The sequence below is a fragment of the Phyllobates terribilis genome, unplaced genomic scaffold (assembly GCF_046119375.1).
Source record: "Phyllobates terribilis strain yellow unplaced genomic scaffold, ASM4611937v1 Scaffold_121__1_contigs__length_5197421, whole genome shotgun sequence".
Taxonomy (NCBI): domain Eukaryota; kingdom Metazoa; phylum Chordata; class Amphibia; order Anura; family Dendrobatidae; genus Phyllobates; species Phyllobates terribilis.
The window spans coordinates 2,216,081-2,239,227 of NW_027362881.1; positions in this window are offsets into that span (position 1 = coordinate 2,216,081).

Consider the following 23,147-nt stretch of genomic DNA (forward strand, 5'->3'; position numbering starts at 1 on the left):
TAAACCACAGTGAACTCCACAACTCTTCCAAGGGCCATTGATATTGTCTTTTTATTCCACTATAACCTCCACCACTCTTCCAAGGGGCATTGGTATTGTCTTTTTATTTTACTGCGACCTCCACCACTCTTCCAAGGGGCATTAAAACAGTTTTGATAAGCTACTGTGACCTCCACGTCTCTTCCAAGGGGCATTAAAACCGTCTGGTTAAACCACTCTGAGCTACACAGCTCTTCCAAGAGTCATTGATATTGTCTTTTTATTCATCTTTAACCTCCACCACTCTTCCAAGGGGCATTAATATTGTCTTTTTATTCCACTGCGACCTCCACCACTCTTCCAAGAGTCATAGGTATTGTCTTTTTATTCCACAGTAACCTCCACCACTCTTCCAAGGGGCATAGATATTGTCTTTTTAATCCACTGTGACCTCCACGTCTCTTCCAAGGGGCATTAAAACCGTCAATTTAAACCACTCTGAACTCCACAGCTATTCCAAGGAGCACTGGTATTGTCTTTTTATTCCACTCTAACCTCCACCACTCTTCCAAGGGGCATTGACACTGTCTATTTATTCCACTGCGACCTCCACCACTCTTCCAAGGGGCATTAAGACCATCTTGTTAAGCTACAGTGACCTCCACAACTCTTCCATGGGGCATTGATATTGTCTTCTTATTCCACTGTAACCTCCACCACTCTTCCAAGGGGCATTGATATTGTCTCTGTTTTCCACTGCGACCTCCACCACTCTTCCAAGGGGTTTGATATTGTCTTTTTTATCCACTGCGACCTCCTCCACTCATCCAATGGGCATTAAAACCGTCTTGTTATGCTACTGTGACCTCCACGTCCCTTCCACAGGGCATTGATATTGTCTTTTTATTCCATTGTAACCTTCTGCACTATTCCAAGTGCATTGATATTGTCTTTTTATTCCTCTGCGACGTCCACGACTCTTCCAAGGGGCATTAAAACCGTCATGTTAAGCTACGGTGACCTCCAAGTTTCTTACACAGGGCATTGATATTGACTTCTTATTCCTCTGTAACCTCCACCACTCTTCCAAGGGGCCTTGATATTGTCTTTTTAATCCACTGTGACCTCCACCACTCTTCCAAGGGACATTGATATTGTCCTTTTATTCCACTGCGACCTTCAATCCTCTTCTAAGGAACATTGATATTGTCTTTTTTTTCCACTGTAACCTCCACCACTCATCTAAGGGGCAGTGATATTTTCTTTTTATTCCACTGCGACCTCCACCACTCTTCCAAGGGGCATCGATAATGTCTTTTTAATCCACTGCGATCTCCACCATTCTTCCAAGGGGCATTAAAACCGTCTTCTTAAGCTACTGTGACCTCCACGTCTCTTCCAAGGGGCATTAAAACCGTCAATCTAAACCACTCTGAACTCCACAGCTCTTGCAAGAGGCATTGATATTGTCTTTTTGTTCCACTGTAACCTCGACCACTCTTCCAAGGGGCATTGATTTTGTCTTTTTAATCCACTGCAACCTCCATCTCTCTTCCAAGAAGCATTAAGACCGTCTTGTTAAGCTACTGTGACCTCCAGGTCTATTCCGCGGTGCGTTAAAACCTTCTGGTTAAACCACTGTGAACTCCACAGTTCTTCCAAGGGGCATTGATATTGTCTTTTTTTTCCACTGTAACCTCCACCACTCTTCCAAGGGGCATTGGTATTGTCTTTTTATTTTACTGCGACCTCCACCACTCTTCCAAGGGGCATTAAAACAGTTTTGATAAGCTACTGTGACCTCCACATCTTTTCCAAGGGGCATTATAACCATCTGGTTAAACCACTCTGAACTCCACAGCTCTTCCAAGAGGCATTGATATTGTCTTTTTATTCGACTTTTACCTCCACCACTCTTCCAAGGGGCATTAATATTGTCTTTTTATTCCACTGCGACCTCCACCACTCTTCCAAGAGTCATTGATATTGTATTTTTATTCCACTGTAACCTCCACCACTCTTCCAAGGGGCACTGATATTGTCTTTTTATTCCACTGCGACCTCCACCTCTATTTCAAGGGGCATTAAAACCAACTTGTTAAGCTACTCTGACCTCCAAGTCTCTTCCACGAGGCATTGATATTGTCTTTTTATTGCACTACGACCACCACCACTCTTCTAAGGGGAATTGATATTGTCTTTTTATTCCACTGCGACCTCCACCACTCTTCTAAGGGGAATTGATATTGTCTTTTTATTCCACTGCGACCTCCACCACTCTTCCAAGGGGTAATAAAACAGTCTTGATAAGCTACTGTGACCTCCACGTCTCTTCCAAGGGGCATTAAACCGTCTGGTTAAACCACTCTGTACTCCACAGCTCTTCCAAGAGGCATTGATATTGTCTATTTAATCGACTGTAACCTCCACCACTCTTCCAAGGGGCATTGATATTGTCTCTGTTTTCCACTGCGACCTCCACCACTCTTCCACAGGGCATTGATATTGTCTTTTTATTCCATTGCGACCACCACCACTCTTCCAAGGGGCATTAAAACCGTCTTGTTAATCTACTGTGGCATCAACGTCTCTTCCAAGGGTCAATAAAACCATCTGGTTAAACCACTCTGAACTCCACAGCTCTTCCAAGGGGCATTGACAATGTCTTTTTATTCCATTGTAACCTTCGGCACTCTTCCAAGTGCATTGATATTGTCTTTTTATTCCTCTGCAACGTCCACGACTCTTCCAAGGGGCATTAAAACAGTCTTGTTAAGCTACTCTGACCTCCAAGTTTCTTACACAGGGCATTGATATTGTCTTTTTATTCCACTGTAAACTCCACCACTCTTCCAAAGGGCATTGATATTGTCTTTTTATTCCACTGTAACCTCCACCAATCTTCCAAGGGGCATTGATATTGTCTTTTTATTCCACTGCAACTGCCACCACTCTTCTAAGGGGTCATTGATATTGTCTTTTAAATCCACAACGATCTCCACCACTCTTCCAAGGGGCAATAAAACAGTCTTGTTAAGCTACTGTGACCACCTCGTCTCTTCCAAAGGGCATTAAAACCGTCTGGTTAAACACTCTGAACTCCACAGCTCTTAAAAGAGGCATTGATATTGTCTTTTTCTTCGACTGCAACATCCACTACTCTTCCAGGCAGCATTGATATTGTCTTTTTACTCCACTGCGACCTCCACCACTCTTCCAAGGGGCATTGATATTGTCTTTTTAATCAACTGCGACCTCCACCTCTCTTAAAAAGGGGCATTAAAACCGTCTTGTGAAGCTACTGTGACCTCCACGTCCCTTCCACGGGGCATTGATATTTTCTTTTTATTCCACTGCGAACTCCACCACTCTTCCAAGTGGCATTGATATTGTATTTTGAATCCACTGCGACCTCCACCACTCTTCCAAGGGGCTTTAAAACTGTCAATTTAATTCACTCTGAACTCCACAGCTCTTCCAAGGAGCACTGGTATTGTCTTTTTATTCCACCGTAACCACCACCACTCTTCCAATGGGCATTGATATTGTCTTTTTAATCCACTGCAACCTCCACCAATCTTCCAAGGGGCATTGATATTGTTTTTTTATTCCACTGCGACCTCCACCACTCTTCCAAGGGCATTATAACAGTCTTGTTAAGTTACTGTGACCTCCACGTCACTTCCAAGGAGCGTTAAAACCGTCTGGTTATACCTCTCTGAACTCAACAGCTCTTCCAAGGGGCATTAATATTATCTTTTTATTCCACTGTGACCTCCACCACTCTTCCAACGGTCATTGATATTGTCTTTTTATTCCACTGTAACAACGACCACTCTTCCAAGGGGCATTGATATTGTCTTTTTATTCCACTGCGACCTCCACATCTCTTTCAAGGGGCATTAAAACAGTCTTGATAAGCTACTGTGACCTCCACGTCACTTCCAAGGGGCATTAAACCGTCTGGTTAAACCACTCTGTACTCCACAGCTCTTCCAAGAGGCATTGATATAGTCTTTTTTTTCGACTGTAACATCCACCTCTCTTCCAAGGGGCATTGATATTGTCTCTGTTTTAAACTGCGACCTCCACCACTCTGCCAAGGGGCTTTGATATTCTCTTTTTTATCCACTGCGACCTCCACCACTCTTCCAATGGGCATTAAAACCTTCTTGTTATGCTACTGTGACCTCCACGTCCCTTCCACGGGGCATTGATATTGTCTTTTTATTCCATTGCAACCTCCACCACTGTTCCAAGGGGCATTAAAACCGTCTTGTTAAGCTTTGTGACCTCCAAGTCTCTTCCAAGGGGCATTAAAACCGTCTGGTTAAACTGCTCTGAGCTCCACAGCTCTTCCTAGGGTCATTAACAATGTCTTTTTATTCCATTGTAACCTTCTGCACTCTTCCAAGTGCATTGATATTGTCTTTTTATTCCTCTGCGACGTCCACGACTCTTCCAAGGGGCATTAAAACCGTCTTGTTAAGCTACTGTGACTTCCAAGTTTCTTACACAGGGTATTGATATTGTTTTTTCATTCCAATGTAACCTCCACCTCTCTTCCAAGGGGCATTGATATTGTCTTTTTATTCCACTGTAACCTCCACCAATCTTCTAAGGGGAATTGATATTGTCTTTTTATTCCACTGCGACCTCCAAAACACTTCTAAGGGGCATTGATATTGTCTTTTAAATCCACAACGATCTCCACCACTCTTCCAAGGGGCATTAAAACAGTCTTGTTAAGCTACTGTGACCTCCTCGTCTCTTCCAAGGGGCATTAAAACCGTCTGGTTAAACACTTTGATCTCCACAGCTCTTATAAAAGTCATTGATATTGTCTTTTTATTCGACTGTAACATCCACCACTCTTCCAAGCGGCATTGATATTGTCTTTTTATTCCACTGCGACCTCCACCACTCTTCCAAGGGGCATTGATATTGTCTTTTTAATCAACTGCGACCTCCACTTCTCTTCCAAGGGGCATTAAAACCGTCTTGTGAAGCTACTGTGACCTCCACGTCCCTTCCACGGGGCATTGATATTGTCTTTTTATTCCACTGCGACCTCCACCACTCTTCCAAGGGGCATTGATATTGTCTTTTTAATCCACTGCGACCTCCATCACTCTTACAAGGGGCATTGATATTGTCTTTTTAATCCACTGTGACCTCAACGTCTCTTCCAAGGGGCATTAAAACCGTCAATTTAAACGACTCTGAACTCCACAGCTCTTCCAAGGAGCACTGGTATTGTCTTTTTATTCCACTCTAACCTCCACCACTCTTCCAAGGGGCATTGACACTGTCTATTTATTCCACTGCGACCTCCACCACTCTTCCAAGGGGCATTAAGACCATCTTGTTAAGCTACAGTGACCTCCACAACTCTTCCATTGGGCATTGATATTGTCTTTTTATTCCACTGTAACCTCCACCACTCTTCCAAGGGGCATTGATGTTGTCTCTGTTTTCCACTGCGACCTCCACCACTCTTCCAAGGGGCTTTGATATTGTCTTTTTTATCCACTGCGACCTCCACCACTCTTCCAATGGGCATTAAAACCGTCTTGTTATGCTACTGTGACCTCCACGTCCCTTCCACAGGGCGTTGATAATGTCTTTTTATTCCATTGTAACATTCTGCACTCTTCCAAGTGCATTGATATTGTCTTTTTATTCCTCTGCGACGTCCACGACTCTTCCAAGGGGCACTAAAACCGTCGTGTTAAGCTACTGTGACCTCCAAGTTTCTTACACAGGGCATTGATATTGACTTCTTATTCCACTGTAACCTCCACCACTCTTCCAAGGGGCATTGATATTGTCTTTTTAATCCACTGCGACCTCCACCACTCTTCCAAGGGACATTGATATTGTCTTTTTATTCCACTGCGACCTTCACTCCTCTTCTAAGGAACATTGATATTGTCTTTTTTTCCACTGTAACCTCCACCACTCATCTAAGGGGCATTGATATTTTCTTTTTATTCCACTGCGACCTCCACCACTCTTCCAAGGGGCATCGATAATGTCTTTTTAATCCACTGCGACCTCCACCATTCTTCCAAGGGGCATTAAAACCGTCTTGCTAAGCTAATGTGACCTCCACGTCTCTTCCAAGGCGCATTAAAACCGTCAATCTAAACCACTCTGAACTCCACAGCTCTTGCAAGAGGCATTGATATTGTCTTTTTATTCCACTGTAACCTCGACCACTCTTCCAAGGGGCATTGATTTTGTCTTTTTAATCCACTGCGACCTCCATCTCTCTTCCAAGAAGCATTAAGACCGTCTTGTTAAGCTACTGTGACCTCCAGGTCTATTCCACGGTGCCTTAAAACCTTCTGGTTAAACCACAGTGAACTCCACAACTCTTCCAAGGGCCATTGATATTGTCTTTTTATTCCACTATAACCTCCACCACTCTTCCAAGGGGCATTGGTATTGTCTTTTTATTTTACTGCGACCTCCACCACTCTTCCAAGGGGCATTAAAACAGTTTTGATAAGCTACTGTGACCTCCACGTCTCTTCCAAGGGGCATTAAAACCGTCTGGTTAAACCACTCTGAGCTACACAGCTCTTCCAAGAGTCATTGATATTGTCTTTTTATTCATCTTTAACCTCCACCACTCTTCCAAGGGGCATTAATATTGTCTTTTTATTCCACTGCGACCTCCACCTCTCTTCCAAGAGTCATAGGTATTGTCTTTTTATTCCACAGTAACCTCCACCACTCTTCCAAGGGGCACTGATATTGTCTTTTTATTCCACTGCGACCTCCACCTCTCTTCCAAGGGGCTTTGATATTGTCTTTTTAATCCACTGTGACCTCCACCACTCTTCCAAGGGGCATAGATATTGTCTTTTTAATCCACTGTGACCTCCACGTCTCTTCCAAGGGGCATTAAAACCGTCAATTTAAACCACTCTGAACTCCACAGCTATTCCAAGGAGCACTGGTATTGTCTTTTTATTCCACTCTAACCTCCACCACTCTTCCAAGGGGCATTGACACTGTCTATTTATTCCACTGCGACCTCCACCACTCTTCCAAGGGGCATTAAGACCATCTTGTTAAGCTACAGTGACCTCCACAACTCTTCCATGGGGCATTGATATTGTCTTCTTATTTAACTGTAACCTCCACCACTCTTCCAAGGGGCATTGATATTGTCTCTGTTTTCCACTGCGACCTCCACCACTCTTCCAAGGGGTTTGATATTGTCTTTTTTATCCACTGCGACCTCCTCCACTCATCCATTGGGCATTAAAACCGTCTTGTTATGCTACTGTGACCTCCACGTCCCTTCCACAGGGCATTGATATTGTCTTTTTATTCCATTGTAACCTTCTGCACTATTCCAAGTGCATTGATATTGTCTTTTTATTCCTCTGCGACGTCCACGACTCTTCCAAGGGGCATTAAAACCGTCATGTTAAGCTACGGTGACCTCCAAGTTTCTTACACAGGGCATTGATATTGACTTCTTATTCCTCTGTAACCTCCACCACTCTTCCAAGGGGCCTTGATATTGTCTTTTTAATCCACTGTGACCTCCACCACTCTTCCAAGGGACATTGATATTGTCCTTTTATTCCACTGCGACCTTCAATCCTCTTCTAAGGAACATTGATATTGTCTATTTTTTCCACTGTAACCTCCACCACTCATCTAAGGGGCAGTGATATTTTCTTTTTATTCCACTGCGACCTCCACCACTCTTCCAAGGGGCATCGATAATGTCTTTTTAATCCACTGCGACCTCCACTATTCTTCCAAGGGGCATTAAAACCGTCTTCTTAAGCTACTGTGACCTCCACGTCTCTTCCAAGGGGCATTAAAACCGTCAATCTAAACCACTCTGAACTCCACAGCTCTTGCAAGAGGCATTGATATTGTCTTTTTGTTCCACTGTAACCTCGACCACTCTTCCAAGGGGCATTGATTTTGTCTTTTTAATCCACTGCAACCTCCATCTCTCTTCCAAGAAGCATTAAGACCGTCTTGTTAAGCTACTGTGACCTCCAGGTCTATTCCGCGGTGCCTTAAAACCTTCTGGTTAAACCACTGTGAACTCCACAGTTCTTCCAAGGGGCATTGATATTGTCTTTTTTTTCCACTGTAACCTCCACCACTCTTCCAAGGGGCATTGGTATTGTCTTTTTATTTTACTGCGACCTCCACCACTCTTCCAAGGGGCATTAAAACAGTTTTGATAAGCTACTGTGACCTCCACATCTTTTCCAAGGGGCATTATAACCATCTGGTTAAACCACTCTGAACTCCACAGCTCTTCCAAGAGGCATTGATATTGTCTTTTTATTCGACTTTAACCTCCACCACTCTTCCAAGGGGCATTAATATTGTCTTTTTATTCCACTGCGACCTCCACCACTCTTCCAAGAGTCATTGATATTGTATTTTTATTCCACTGTAACCTCCACCACTCTTCCAAGGGGCACTGATATTGTCTTTTTATTCCACTGCGACCTCCACCTCTATTTCAAGGGGCATTAAAACCAACTTGTTAAGCTACTCTGACCTCCAAGTCTCTTCCACGAGGCATTGATATTGTCTTTTTATTGCACTACGACCACCACCACTCTTCTAAGGGGAATTGATATTGTCTTTTTATTCCACTGCGACCTCCACCACTCTTCTAAGGGGAATTGATATTGTCTTTTTAATCCACTGCGACCTCCACCACTCTTCCAAGGGGTAATAAAACAGTCTTGATAAGCTACTGTGACCTCCACGTCTCTTCCAAGGGGCATTAAACCGTCTGGTTAAACCACTCTGTACTCCACAGCTCTTCCAAGAGGCATTGATATTGTCTATTTAATCGACTGTAACCTCCACCACTCTTCCAAGGGGCATTGATATTGTCTCTGTTTTCCACTGCGACCTCCACCACTCTTCCACAGGGCATTGATATTGTCTTTTTATTCCATTGCGACCACCACCACTCTTCCAAGGGGCATTAAAACCGTCTTGTTAAGCTACTGTGACCTCCAAGTCTCTTCCAAGGGGCATTAAAACCGTCTGGTTAAACCGCTCTGAGTTCCACAGCTCTTCCAAGGGGCATTGACAATGTCTTTTTATTCCATTGTAACCTCCTGCACTCTTCCAAGTGCATTGATATTGTCTTTTTATTCCTCTGCGACGTCCACGACTCATCCAAGGGGCATTGATATTGTCTTTTTAATCAACTGCGACCTCCACCTCTCTTCCAAGAAGCATTAAAACCATTTTGTGAAGCTCTGTTCTCCACGTCTCTTCCACGGGGCGTTGATATTGTCTTTTTATCCACTGCGATCTCCACCACTCTTCCAAGGGGCATTGATAGTGTCTTTTTAATCCACTGCGAACTCCACCACTCTTCCAAGCGACATTGATATTGTCTTTTTAATCAACTGCGACCGCCACCTCTCTTTCAAGGAGCATTAAAACCGTCTTGTTAAGCTACTGTGACCTCCATGTCTCTTCCAAGGGGCGTTGATATTGTCTTTTTATTCCACTGCGACCTCCCCCACTCTTCCAAGGGGCATTGATATTGTCTTTTTAATCCACTGTAACCTCCACCACTCTTCCAAGGGGCACTGATATTGTCTTTTTATTCCACTGCGACCTCCACCTCTCTTTCAAGGGGCATTAAAACCAACTTGTTAAGCTACTCTGACCTCCAAGTCTCTTCCACGAGGCATTGATATTGTCTTTTTATTGCACTGCGACCTCCACCTCTCTTCCAAGGGGCATTAAAACCAACTTGTTAAGCTACTCTGCCCTCCATGTCCCTTCCAAGGGGCATTAAAACCGTCTGGTTAAACCACTCTGAACTCCACAGCTCTTCCAAGGGGCATTGATATTGACTTTTTATTCCACTGTAACCTCCACCACTCTTCCAAGGGGCATTGATTTTGTCTTTTTATTTCACTGCAACCTCCACCACTCTTCCAAGGGGCAATAAAAGTGTCTTGTTAAGCTACTGTGACCGCCACGTCCCTTCCATGGGGCATTGATATTGTCTTTTTATTCGACTGCGACCTCCACCACTCTTCCAAGGGGCATTGATATTGTCTTTTTAATCCACTGCGAACTCCACCACTCTTCCAAGGGGCATTAAAACCGTCTTGTTATGGTACTGTGACGTCGACTTCTCTTCCAAGGGGCATTAAAACCATCTGTATAAACCACTCTGAACTCCACAGCTCTTCCAAGGGGCATTTATATTGTCTTTTTATTCCACTCTATACTCCACCGCTCTTCCAAGGGGCATTGACATTGTCTTTTTATTCCACTGCGACCTCCACCACTCTTCCAAGGGGCATTAAAACCATATTGTTAAGCTACAGTGACCTCCACATCTCTTCCACAGGGCATTGATATTGTCTTTTTATTCCACTGCGACCTCCACCAATCTTCCAAGGCGCATTGATATTGTTTTTGTATACCACTGCGACCTCCACCACTCTTCCAAGGGGCATTAAAACCGTCTTGTTAAGTTACTGTTACCTCCACGTCTCTTCCACGGGGCATTGAAATTGTCTTTTTATTCCACTGTAACCTCCACCACTCGTCCAAGGGGCATTGATATTGTCTTTTTATTCCACTGCGACCTCCATCAGTCCTCCAAGAGGCATTAAAACAGTCTTGTTAAGCTACTGTGACCTCCACGTCTCTTCCACGGGGCATTGAAATTGTCTTTTTATTCCACTGTAACCTCCACCACTCTTCCAAGGGGCATTGATAATGTCTTTTTATTCCTCTGCGACCTGCACCACTCTCCCAAGGTGCATTAAAACCGACTTGTTAAGCTATTGTGACCTCCACATCTCTTCCACGGGGCATTGATATTGTCTTTTTATTTAACTGTAACCTCCACCACTGTTCAAAGGGACATTGATATTGTCTTTTTATTCCACTGTATCCTCCATTACTCTTCCAAGGGGCATTGGTATTGTCTTTTTATTCAGCTGTAACCTCCACCACTCTTCCAAGGGGCATTGATATTGTCTTTTTATTCCACTGCGACCTCCACCGCTCTTACAAGGGGCATTCATATTGTCTTTTTAATCCACTGCAACCTCCACCTCTCTTCTAAGGGCCATTAAAACCGTCTTGTTAAGCTACTGTCACCTCCACCTCACTTCCAAGGTGCATTAAAACCGTCAATGTAAACCGCTCTGAACTCCACAGCTCTTGCAAGGGGCATTGATATTGTCTTTTTATTCCAATGTAACCTCCAGCACTCTTCAAAGCGGCATTAATATTGTCTACTTAATCCACTGCGACCTCCACCACTCTTCCAAGGGGCATTAAAACCGTCTTGTTAAGCTACTGTCACCTCCACGTCCCTTCTAGGGGGCATTAAAACTGTCATTTTAAACAACTATGAAGTCCACAGCTCTTGCAAGGGGCATTGATATTGTCTTTTTATTCCAATGTAACCTCCAGCACTCTTCCAAGGGGCATTGATATTGTCTTTTTATTCCACTGTAACCTCCACCACTCTTCCAAGGGGCATTGATATTGTCTTTTTATTCCACTGGGACCTTCACCACTCTTCCAAGTGGCACTGATATTGTCTTTTTAATCCACTGCGACCTCCACCACTCTCCAAGGGGCATTAAAACCGTATTGTTAAGCTACTGTGACCTCCACATCTCTTCCAAGGTGCATTAAAACTGTCAATTTAAACCACTCTGAACTCCACAGCTCTTGCAAGAGGCATTGATATTGTCATTTTACTCCACTGTAACCTACAACACTCTTTCAAGGGGCATTGATATTGTCTTTTAATTCTACTACGACTTCCACCGCTATCCCAAGGTGCATTAAAAACATCTTGTTTAGCTACTGTACCGTCCATGTCTATTCCACGGGGCATTGTTACTGTCTTTTTATTCCACTGCGAACTCCACCACTTTTCCAAGGGGCATTAAAAATGTCTTTTTAAGCTACTGTGACCTCCACGTCACTTCCAATGCGCATTAAAACTGTCTGGTTTAACTACTCTGAACTCCACTGCTCTTCCAAGGGGCAGTGAGATTGTCTTTTTAATCCACTGTTATCTCCACCACTCTTCCAAGGGGCATTGATATTGTTTTTTTCTTCCACTGCGACCTCCACTACTCTTCCAAGGGTCATTGATATTGTCTTTTAATTCCACTGCGACCTCTACCACTCTTCTAAGGGGCATTTATATTGTCTTTTTAATCAACTGCGACCTCCACCACTCTTCCAAGGGCCATTAAAACCATGTTGCTAAGCTACCTTAACCTTCACGTCAATTCCACGGGGCATTAAAACCGTCAATTTAAACCACTCTGTACTCCACAGCTCTTGCAAGGGGCTTTGATATTGTCTTTTTATTCAATGTAACCTCCAGCACTCTTCCAAGGGGCATTGATATTGTCTTTTTATTCCACTGCAACTTCCACCTCTCTTCCAATAGGCATTAAAACCGTCTTGTTAAGCTGCTGTGACCTCCACGTTTCTTTCATGGGGCATTGATATTGTCTTTTTATTCCACTGTAACCTCCACCACTCTTCCAAGGGGCATTGATATTGTCTTGTTATTCCACTGGTACCTTCACCACTCTTCCAAGTGGCATTGATATTGTCTTTTTAATCCACTGCGACCTCCACCACTCTTCCAAGGGGCATTAAAACCGTATTTTTAAGCTTCTGTGACCTCCACGTCTCTTCAAAGTTGCATTAAAACCATCAATTTAAACCACTCTGAACTTCACAGCTCTTGCAAGAGGCATTGATATTGTCTTTTTATTCCAATGTAACCTCCAGCACTCTTCAAAGAGGCATTAATATTGTCTATTTAATCCACTGCGACCTCCACCACTCTTCCAAGGTGCATTAAAACCGTCTTGTTAAGCTACTGTCACCTCCACGTCCCTTCAAGGGGGCATTAAAACTATCAATTTAAACAACTCTGAACTCCACAGCTCTTGCAAGGGGCATTGATATTGTCTTTTTACTCCACTGTAACCTACAACACTCTTTCAAGGGGCATTGATATTGTCTTTTAATTCCAATACGACTTCCACCGCTCTCTCAAGGTGCATTAAAAACATCTTGTTTAGCTACTGTACCGTCCATGTCTATTCCACGGGGCATTGTTTCTGTCTTTTTATTCCACTGTATCCTCCACCACTCTTTCAAGGGGCATTGATATTGTCTTTTTATTCCACCGCGACTTCCGACTCTTTTCTAAGGGGCATTGATATTGTCTTTTTAATCCACTGCGACCTCCACCACTCTTCCAAGAGGCATTAAAACAGTCTTGTTAAGCAACTGTGACCTCCACATCTCTTCCAAGGGGCATTAAAACCGTGTGGTTAAACCACTCTGAACTCCACAGTTCTTCCAAGGGGCATTGATATTGTCTTTTTATTCCACTGAAACCTCCACCATTCTTCCAAGGGGTATTGATATTGTCTTTTTAATGCACTGCGACCTCCACCACTCTTCCAAGGGGAATAAAAACCGTCTTGTTAAGCTACTGTCACCTCCACGTCCCTTCCAAGGGGCATTAAAACCGTCAATTTAAAACACTCTGAACTCCACAGCTCTTGCAAGGGACATTGATATTGTCTTTTTATTCCAATGTAACCTCCAGCACTCTTCCAAGTGGCATTCATAATGTCTTTTTAATCCACTGCGACCTCCACCACTCTTCAAGGGGCATTAAAACCATCTTGTTAAGCTACTGTCACCTCCACGTCCCTTCCAAGGGGCATTAAAACCGTCATTTTAAACCACTCTGAACTCCACAGCTCTTGCAAGGGGTATTGATATTGTCTTTTTATTCCAATGTAACCTCCAGCACTCTTCCAAGGGGCATTGAGATTGTATTTTTTTTCCACTGTAACCTCCACCACTCTTCCAAGGGGCAATGATATTGTCTTTTTATTCCACTGGGACCTTCACCACTCTTCAAAGTGGCATTGATATTGTGTTTTTAATCCACTGCGACCTCCACCACTCTTCCAAGGGGTATTAAAACCGTATTGTTAAGCTACTGTGACCTCCACATCCCTTCCAAGGTGCATTAAAACCATCAATTTAAACCAATCTGAACTCCACAGCTCTTGCAAGAGGCATTGATATTGTCATTTTACTCCACTGTAACCTACAACACTCTTTCAAGGGGCATTGATATTGTCTTTTTATTCAACTACGACTTCCACCACTCTCCCAAGGTGCATTAAAAACATCTTGTTTAGCTACTATAATGTCCATGTCTATTCCACGGGGCATTGATACTGTCTTTTTATTCCACTGTATCCTCCACCACTCTTCCAAGGGGTATTGATATCGTCTTTTTATTCCACTGCGACTTCCACCTCTCTTCTAAGGGGCATTGATATTGTCTTTTTAATCCACTGCGAACTCCACCACTCTTCCAAGAGGCATTAAAACAGTCTTGTTAAGCTACTGTGACCTCCACGTCTCTTCCAAGGGGCCTTAAAACTGTCTGGTTAAACCACTCTGAAATCAACAGCTCTTCCAAGTGGCATTGATATTGTCTTTTTATTCCACTGCGACCTCCACCACTCTTCCAAGGGGCATTAAAACTGCCTTGTTAATCTACTGTGTCCTCCACATGTCTTCCACGGGGCATTGATATTGTCTTTTTAATCCACTGTGACCTCCACCACTTTTCCAAGGGGCATTAAAACCATCTTGTTAATCTACTGTGACCTCCACGTCTCTTCCAAGGGGCAAAAAAACTGTCTGGTTAAACTACTCTGAACTCCACAGCTCTTCCAAGGGGCATTGATATTGTCTTTTTTTTCCACTGCGACCTCCACCACTCTTCCAAGGGGCATTAAAACTGTCTTGTTAATTTACTGTGTCCTCCACATGTCTTCCAAGGGGCATTGGTATTGTCTTTTCATTCCACTCCACCCTCCACCACTCTTCCAAGGGGCATTGACATTGTCTTTTTATTCCACTGCGACCTCCATCATTCTTCCAAGGGGCATTGATATTGTCTTTTTATTCCACTGCCACCTCCACCACTCTTCCAAGGGGCATTGATATTGTCTTTTTAATTCACTGCGACCTCCACCACTTTTCCAAGGGGCATTAAAAACGTCTTTTTAAGCTACTGTGACCTCCACGTCACTTCCAATGGCCATTAAAACCGTTTTATTAAACCAATCTGAACTCCACAGCTCTTCCAAGGGGCATTGGTATTGTCTTTTTATTCCACTCTAACCTCCACCACTCTTCCAAGGGGCATTGACATTGTCTTTTTATTCCACTGCGACCTCCACCATTCTTCCAAGGGGCATTAGAACTGTCCTGTTAAGCTACAGTGACCTCCACATCTCTTCCACGGGGCATTGATATTGTCTTTAAATTCCACTGTAACTTCCACCACTCTACAAAGGGGCATTGATATTGTATTTTTATTCCAGTGTGACCTCCACCACTCTTCCAAAGGGCATTGATATTGTCTTTTTAATCCACTACGACCTCCACCACTCTTCCAAAGGGCATTAAAACCATCTTGTTAAGCTACTGTTACCTCCACGTCTCTTGCGAGGGGCATTAAAACCGTCTGGTTAAACCACTCTGAACTCCACAGCTCTTCCAAGGGGCATTGACATTGTCTTTTTATTCCACTGCGACCTCCATCATTCTTCCAAGGGGCATTGATATTGTCTTTTTATTCCACTGCCACCTCCACCACTCTTCCAAGGCGCATTGATATTGTCTTTTTAATCCACTGCGACCTTCACCACTTTTCCAAGGGGCATTAAAAACGTCTTTTTAATCTACTGTGACCTCCACGTCACTTCCAATGGCCATTAAAACCGTTTTATTAAACCACTCTGAACTCCACAGCTCTTCCAAGGGGCATTGGTATTGTCTTTTTATTCCACTCTAACATCCACCACTCTTCCAAAGGGCATTGACATTGTCTTTTTATTCCACTGCGACCTCCACCATTCTTCCAAGGGGCATTAAAACTGTCCTGTTAAGCTACAATGACCTCCACATCTCTTCCACGGGGCATTGATATTGTCTTTAAATTCCACTGTAACCTCCACCACTCTACAAAGGGGCATTGATATTGTATTTTTATTCCAGGGCGACCTCCACCACTCTTCCAAAGGGCATTGATATTGTCTTTTTAATCCACTACGACCTCCACCACTCTTCCAAAGGGCATTAAAACCATCTTGTTAAGCTACTGTTACCTCCACGTCTCTTCCGAGGAGCATTAAAACCGTCTGGTTAAACCACTCTGAACTCCACAGCTCTTCCAAGGGGCATTGATATTGTCTTTTTATTCCACTGTAACCTCCACCACTCTTCCAAGGGGCATTGATTTTGTCTTTTTATGCCACTGCGACCTCCACCACTCTTCCTCGGGGCATTGATATTGTCTTTTTAATCCACTGCAAGCTCCACCACTCTTCCATGTGGCATTAAAACCGTCTTGTTAAGCTACTGCGACCTCCACGTCACTTCCATGGGGCATTAAAACCGTATGGTTAAACCAATCTGAACTCCACAGATCTTCCAAGGGGCATTGATATTGTCTTTTTATTCCACTGTATTCTCCACCACTCTTCCAAGGGGCATTGATATTGACTTTTTAATTCACTGCGACCTCCACCACTCTTCCAAGGGGTATTAAAACCATCTTGTTAAGCTACTGTGACCTCCATGTCTCTTCCACAGGGCACTGATATTGTCTTTTTATTCCACTTCGACCTCCACCACTCTTCCAAGGGGCATTAAAAAATTCTTGTTAATCTACTGTGACCTCCAAGTCTCTTCCAAGGGGCATTAAAACCGTCAATTTAAACGACTCTCAGCTCCACAGCTCTTGCAAGGGTTTTGATATTGTTTTTTATTCCACTGTAACCTCCAGCACTTTTCCAAGGGGCATTGATATTGTCTTTTTATTCCACTGAGACTTTCACCTCTCTTCAAAGGGATATTAAAACCGTCTTGTTAAGCTTCTGTGACATCCACGTCTTTTTCACGGGGCATTGATATTGTCTTTTTATTCCACTGTAATCTCCACCACTCTTCCAAGGGGCATTGTATTGTCTTTTTATTCCACTGCCACCTCCACCACTCTTCCAAGGGGCATTGATATTGTCTTTTTAATCCACTGCGAACTCCACCACTTTTCCAAGGGGCATTAAAAATGTCTTTTTAAGCTACTGTGACCTCCACGTCACTTCCATTGGGCATTAAAACTGTCTGGTTTAACTACTCTGAACTCCACTGCTCTTCCAAGGGGCATTGAGATTGTCTTTTTAATCCACTGTTATCTCCACCACTCTTCCAAGGGGCATTGATATTGTTTTTTTCTTCCACTGCGACCTCCACTTCTCTTCCAAGGGTCATTGATATTGTCTTTTAATTCCACTTCGACCTCTACCACTCTTCTAAGGGGCATTTATATTGTCTTTTTAATCAACTGCGACCTCCACCACTCTTCCAAGGGCCATTAAAACCGTGTTGCTAAGCTACCTTGACCTCCACGTCAATTCCACGGGGCATTAAAACCGTCAATTGAAACCACTCTGAACTCCACAGCTCTTGCAAGGGGCATTGATATTGTCTTTTTATTCCAATGTTACCTCCAGCACTCTTCCAAGGGGCATTGATATTGTCTTTTTATTCCACTGCAACTTCCACCGCTCTTCCAAGGGGCATTAAAACCGTCTTGTTAAGCTACTGTGACCTCCACGTTTCTTTCACGGGGCATTGATATTGTTTTTTTATTCCACTGTAACCTCCACCACTCTTCCAAGGGGCATTGATATTGTCTTTTTATTCCACTGGGACCTTCACCACTCTTCCAAGTGGCATTGATATTGTCTTTTTAATCCACTGCGACCTCCACCACTTTTCCAAGGGGCATTAAAACCGTATTGTTAAGCTACTGTGACCTCCACGTCTCTTCCAAGGTGCATTAAAACCGTCAATTTAAACCACTCTGAACTTCACAGCTCTTGCAAGAGGCATTGATATTGTCTTTGTATTCCACTGTAACCTACAGCACTCTTTCAAGGGGCATTGATATTGACTTTTCATTCCACAGCGACCACTACCACTCTTCCAAGTGGCATTGATATTGTCTTTTTAATCAACTGCAACCTCCACCTTTCTTCCAAGGGGCATTAAAACCGTCTTGTTAAGCTACTGTGACCTCCACCTCTCTTCCAAGCGGCATTGATTTTGTCTTTTTAATCCACTGTGACCTCCACGTCTCTTCCAAGTGGCTTAAAACCGTCAATTTAAACCACTCTGAACTCTACAGCTCTACCAAGGAGCATTGGTATTGTCCTTTTATTCCACTCTAACCTCCACCACTCTTCCAAGGGGCATTGACATTGTCTTTTTATTCCACTGCGACCTACAACACTCTTCCAAGCGGCATTAAGACCATCTTGTTAAGCTACAGTGACCTCCACAACTCTTCCACGGTGCATTGATATTGTCTTTTATTCTACGGTAACCTCCACCACTCTTCCAAGGGGCATTGATTTTGTCTTTTTATTCCAATGCGACCTCCACCACTCTTCCAAGGGGCATTGATATTGTCTTTTTAATCCACTGCGACCTCCACCACTCTTCCAAGGGGCATTAAACCAGTCTTGTTAAGCTACTGTGACATCGAAGTCTCTTCCAAGGGGCATTAAAACCATCTGGTTAAAACATTTTGAACTCCACAGCTCTTCCAAGGGGCATTTGTATTGTCTTTTTATTCCACTCTAACCTCCACCACTCTTCCAAGGGGCACTGACATTGTCTTTTTATTCCACTGCGACCACCACTACTCTTCCAAGCGGCATTAAGACCATCTTGTTAAGCTACAGTGACCTCCACAACTCTTCCACGGGTCATTGATATTGTCTTTTACTCCACTGTAACCTCCACCACTCTTCCAAGGGGCATTGATATTGTCATTTTATTCCACTGCGACCTCCACCACTCTTCCAAAGGGCATTGATATTGTCTTTTTAATCAACTGCGACCTCCACCACTCTTCCAAGGGGCATTAAAACCGTCTTGTTAAGCTACTGTCACGTCCATGTCTATTCCACCGGGCATTGATATTGTCTTTTTATACCACTGTAACCTCCACCACTCTTCCAAGGGGCATTGATCTTGTCTTTTTATTCCACTGCGACTTCTGCCTCTCTTCTAACGGGCATTTATATTGTCTTTTAAATCCACTGCGACCTCGACTACTCTTCCAAGAGCATTAAAACAGACGTGTTAAGCTACTGTGACCTCCACGTCTCTTCCAAGGGGCATTAAAATTGTCTGGTTAAAACACTCTGAACGCCACAGCTCTTCCAAGGGGCATTGATATTGTCTTATTTTTCCTCTGTAACCTCCAAAACTCTTCCAAGGGGCATTGATTTTGTCTTTTTATTCCACAGTGAACTTAAACACTCTTCCAATGGGCATTGATATTGTCTTTTTATTCCACTGTAACCTCCACCACTCTTCCAAGGGGCATTGATCTTGTCTTTTTATTCCACTGCGACTTCTACCTTTCTTCTAAGGGGCATTTATATTGTCTTTTAAATCCACTGCGACCTCCACTACTCTTCCAAGGGGCATTAAAAATGTCTTGTTAAGCTACTGTGACCTCCATGTCTCTTCCAAGGGGCATTAAAAGCGTCTGGTTAAACCAATCTGAACTCCACAGCTCTTCCGAGGGGCATTGTTATTGTCTTCTTATTCCACTGTAACCTCCACCACTCTTCCAAGGGGCATTCATATTGTCTTTTTAATCCACTTCGACCTCCACCACTCTTCCAAGTGGCATTAAAATGGTCTTGTTTAGCTACTGTGACATCGAAGTCTCTTCCAAGGGGCATTAAAATCATCTGGTTAAACCACTCTGAACTCCACAGCTCTTCCAAGGGGCATTTGTATTGTCTTTTTATTCCACTCTAACCTCCACCACTCTTCCAAGGGGCATTCACATTGTCTTTTTATTCTACTGCGACCTCCACCACTCTTCCAAGGGGCATTGATATTGTTTTTTAGTCCACTGCGAACTCCACCCCAATCCAAAAGGCATTAAAACCATCTTGTTAAGCTACTGTGACCTCCACGTGTCTTCGAAGGGGCATTGATATTGTCTTTTTATTCAACTGTAACCTCCACCAATCTTCCAAGGGGCATTTATATTGTTTTTTTACTCCACTGCAACCTCCACCACTCTTCCAAGGAGCATTAATATTGTCTTTTTAACCCACTGCGACCTCCACCACTCTACCAGGGGGCAATAAAACCGTCTTGATAAGTTACTGTGACCACTACGTCTCTTCCAAGGGGTGTTAAAACCGTCTGGTTATTCCACTCTGAACTCCACAGCTCTTCTAAGGGGCATTATTATTGTCTTTTTATTCCACTGTAACCTCCACCACTCTTCCAAGGGGCATTGATATTGTCTTCTTATTACACTGAGACCTTCACCAGTCCTCCAAGGGGCATTAAAACCATCTTGTTAAGCTACTGTGACCTCCACATCTCTTCCACGGGGCATTGGTATTTTCTTTTAATTCCACTGTAACATCCACCACTCGTCCAAGGGGCATTGATATTGTCTTTTTATTCCACTGCGACCTACACCACTCTTCCAAGGGGCATTGATATTGTCTTTTTAATCCACTGTGACCTCCACCACTCTTCCAAGGGGCATTAAAACCGTCTTGCTAAACTACTGTGACCTCAACGTCTCTTCCACGGGCCATTGATATTGTCTTTCTATTCCACTGAAACCTCCACCACTCATCCAAGGGGAATTGATATTGTCTTTTTATTCCAATTTAAACTCCTCCACTCTTCCAAGGGGCATTGATATTGTCTTTTTATTCCACGGTAATGTCCACCCCACTTTCAAGGGTCACTGATATTGTCTTTTTATTCCACTGCGACCTCCAACACTCTTCCAATGGCCATTGATATTCTCTTTTAAATCCACTGTGACCTCCACCACTCTTCCAAGGGGCATTAAAACAGTCTTGTTAAGCTACTGTAGAAAGAAGAAAATCCCGGCACTCACGTGTTGATAATCAGTTGATTTATTCCACAACTCACACAAAACGTTTCAGCCTGTCCAAGGCTTTTTTCAATTGTGGTTAAATACATTCAGTCAAAATATTTATAAACAAATCCCCGGAAATGACACAATTCTCAACAACATAGAAAAAGAGTAAACCAATAAAAAAATTATATATATATAACAGAATTTACAATAACATACAAAAAATTAAACAATAATAAACTCAAGTTACACAATGAAAATGGACAAGTGAATTCATATATTTTAAATAATCCCCAATTATACAAAAACCACATACATCATAGATTGTGAAATTTATTGTATACATATACCATATTATATCTTTATTTCTCCACATTTAACTAAAAATATATAGCATTTCATAATTTTTCCAGAAAAAATCCTTAATGTATTTAAGATTTTTTAATATTTCCCATGGAATCAAATATATCAATGACAATTAGATTCATATATATAAATAATCTCCAACCAAATATGAAAACATAGATCCCAAAGCATAGATTCCATTTCATAGATATCAAAGATATTACCCTCTAAATTTCTCAATGTTCCTTTTATTAGACACATTCAACATTATATCATTTTTCTGGAAAAAAAAATTTCTTAATATTTCTAGATTTTTTTCACAAAGATTTTTTATAATACTGTTTATTACATTTGTGTATATAATTGGTTCCTCATGAACAACCTGCAACAAGTGACCAAATCTATCTTTTATTCTCTTGCCCTTTATAATTCTACTAATAAATACTTTATAAAGAGATCAGTAAACTATCATATTCCCATAGATCCCAATTCACATAGTAGAAAAAATTCATATTAATTCTATATTACTTTATATCTCATTATAAAATGTTACTACATATAGAGCTACCACTGAAGGAACAATCACAGACATACGGGAATAGAGAACATCTATGTCCTAAGTAATCCTCACCTCCCCCAGATCGTTTATCTGAGATAAGAGTGACTTTTAAATTCATCCTTTGTTATCCTCTATCCCCTAAATTAGACCTTATTTATTTCGTTAGATGTGACAATATAATTAATTGTCCACCCCTGATTCCTAGAAATACATAGAAAAAGCCGTCCGGCTTACATCATATCTCCACATTCAATCTTATTTAACCCAACAAAATATGGCAAGTACAATATGCATCCCATTTGTTTCTATGCAGATACTTCAGGATTTCATCGCATCTGAGATGTCTAAAAAGAAAAATAGGATGTATATATTACTCATTGTCCTAATCACATAATACCACTAACATCATATTCTCGATTCAGACCATTTGGATATAAAGTTCCCAGAGTATAAATCCAAAAGGCTTCTCTACGTAAGAGGATTTTTTTGATACTGCCCCCTCTTCTAGGTGTATCTATTTGTTCTAACACCTGATATTTCAATTGGGCTATTGAATGTCCTTTTTCCTTAAAATGTAATGGAAGGGGAAGCGAAGTATCTCCACACCTGATAGTGGATTTATGTTTATTAATCCGTGTTCCTACTGACTGCATTGTTTCTCCAATATATGAAAAACCACACGGACATTTTATCTGATAAACCACATTTGTAGATTTACACGTATAAAAGCCCTTAATATTAAATCTTTTACCTGTCCTAGGATGACTAAAATATTCCCCCTTAATTACGTTACTACATTGAGCACAATTCAGACAGGGGTATGTTCCTTTATTTTTAGTTGTAAGAAAAGTTTGTCTTGGAATTATTGCATCACTCCCAACATCCGCCCGTATTAGTTTATCCTTCACATTGGGCAATCTCTTGTTACAGATAAGGGGAGGTATATTAAATTCCCTTACATTCGGATATGCCTGCCCTAGAATATACCAATATTTTTTTATAATCTGATCTATTTTTAAATTAACTGGATGATATTCTCTCACAAAGCATATACGTGATTCATCCCTTCTACGTGTTTTTTCATCAGTAAACACCTCTCTCAATGCCCCATCTAAAATACATTGAGGATAGTCTCTCAATCTAAAATTTTCACACATTTCCTCAATTCTTTTAGAACAGATAGAGGGGTTGGTA